General features: G+C 30.3%; 1 protein-coding gene across 1 annotated transcript in view; it reads left to right on the forward strand.

The window, feature by feature from the left end:
- Window positions 1–2506, forward strand: part of LOC106683889 (uncharacterized) — a gene marked incomplete at its 5' end in the record, with an annotated part of 76895 nt that overhangs the window by 37000 nt on the left and 37389 nt on the right.

Below are 2506 nucleotides of genomic sequence, written 5' to 3' on the forward strand. Positions count from 1 at the left end.
TTTATTTTAGTATGTATGAGATCATTCATCAATATTACCTATTGCCCACAACTGTGTGGCAGATTGTAATATCTATCAATAAATAAATCTATCAAATCAAAAAAAAAAAAAAAAGTATTTTATACAAATTTAAAAATTACATCTTCTAGTTCATGTCTCTTTATATGAATATATGCAGGAGGTTCATTTAATAACAATGATAAATAAACAAAATTTTCAGAATGTTTCTTGATTCTAATGAACTAATTTACTAGCAACTAATTTTGGGTAGAGGAAAACAAATATGGCAATGTACCTTTTTTATTTGCTTCTATTTCGAAGATAAGTAATAAGTATACGTAATATATATGGTCTATTCACAATTTTATAAGGGTAATGATCTAGTAAATAAAAAATCAGTATCTATAAATGTTAAATCAGTGTATTGTTTTTATTTATGAACAAAAGAGTTCCACTTCTAGGAATAGTCATTAAGTAGTGACTTCGTGCGGAAATTTCCTTCTGGCTTACCTCTTGGATGTCAATTCCAGGACACACTCGTAAATACTATACATGTATATATAGTTGACCGTAAAAATTGACATATAAGAAGATGGTCAGGATTGCTGTCAAAAGTGAAACAAAAATAGTTTACAACTATTTATTTTCCGAGGTTTCACCCCACTTTGCAGGGCTTAAATAAATAAAAAAAATTGTTTTTTCTGTTCAACTCAAGATTCATTTGAGCAGCCCTGATGCCCTGCAAAGTGGGGCGAAACGTCAGAAAATAAATAGTTGTAAACTATTTTTGTTTCACTTTTGACCGCAACCCTGACCATCTTCTTATATATCTAAATACTGTACATTCTAGCAGTGGTATTCTAGCATTGATTCATTCCAACGGCCCAAGATTGATTCCTACTCCATCGAAGAAATGTTTCGGTGGTATCTCTCCTCTCTTCTGCTGCTCATAGTATTTTAGCCAGGGTATTTTTCGGACAGTTCTTTAACCAAATATAGATAGTTGTTCCTGCTGTTGCATGCTTCAAACCTATGAACGCTTTTCAATCTTCTTTTTTGTTCTCGTGTGGTTCTCTACCAAATATTTAACGTCTTTAAAAATTTCTAGAATTTAAGAATCCTTTTTTTTTTTTTTTATTGGGCGATTCCTTCCAGTAAAGCAATAATTTTCAAATCACCACTAAGTAGCCAGTTAAGTTCAGAAAATATAACTGTAGGAGAGGTACTATGTTTTCATAGGTGAACCGCATATTCAATTTTTAAGTAGCTGATACGATAATGAAGTTTTCATTGTTACTCCGTACAAGATATAAAAGTCAATTCCCCAGGTCGGATTCGAACCGGCACTGCTGCAGTTCCGAGATTGCTTTGAGCAATGTCTCAAATCCCTCGGCTACAAACGGCCCAATTTTCAGTTACTGTACTGCGGAAAATGCTAAGGTGGTCGATGAGGCCGGAATAGCTACACGAGTTGTACACTGGAGTTTTACATTCTTATTTATTTTCATATAAGTAAGAGACATGCCTTGGAATATGGGAATTGAAGATTAAGCGTGACTAAGTGGCCGCGTAGGACGTAATAACAACTGGCCACGAAGGGGTTTCTGTATCTTAAAATATTGTTAATTAAAGATACTCAAAATTGCTGATAAGGTTCCAAAGCCCTCCATAAAATATCAAACAAATCTTCAGGAAAATCTTAAATTTATGTATGTACTCTAAGTTTTATTTCAATAGTGTATGACATACATACATTAATATAAAGCTATGAAACTGATGAGACTTTCTTTAATATCATTTTTTTTTTTAATATTGATTGTTTCTCTTGATTATTTCCCACATAACTAATTAATTTTATTGCTTTATATAATTCAAATAAAGTTTTATAACTCCGTACGCTTGTCTTGTTTTTAAAATACTTTTTTATTTATTGATAGATATTACAATCTGCTACACAGTTGTGGGCAAAAGGTAATAGTGATGAATGATCTCATACATACTAAAATAAAATAAAATAAATAAATGAATTAAAAAAAAAAAAAAATCTCTTAAAATATATACAAACAGAAGAATAAATAAAATGAACATTGTACGCTTGTCTAGAATGGGTGTTAGTGCTATGAAAAGAGTATAAAATCTTAAAAGTAGTAAATTAAAAAAAAAAAAATCTCAATAATAAAAATAGGAAACAATGATTTTGGGGGCCCCTTGGATCGGAAGCCCTCGGTTACCTGGCCGGACCGGGCTTGTCCCAAATGATTGATTATTCTAAATATAACATATAATTTTTTTATAATCTTAATATTTTCTTGAGACTGGTGATTTTTTAATAAATAATTCAAACACTATCCATTCCCACATACTTGTAGAGTACTTTTACTTTATTATTTACTATTTCGTTTCCTGTTTTATTTTTAATATTTTTAAGGTTAATTTCCTAAATCTTGTAGATTAATTTTTTTGGGTAAAAATTTTTTAGGAACATATTAATTATCTTATTTTTTAT

This window comes from Halyomorpha halys, unplaced genomic scaffold, assembly GCF_000696795.3.
Source record: "Halyomorpha halys isolate HHAL.00 unplaced genomic scaffold, Hhal_1.1 Scaffold525.1, whole genome shotgun sequence".
NCBI lineage: Eukaryota > Metazoa > Arthropoda > Insecta > Hemiptera > Pentatomidae > Halyomorpha > Halyomorpha halys.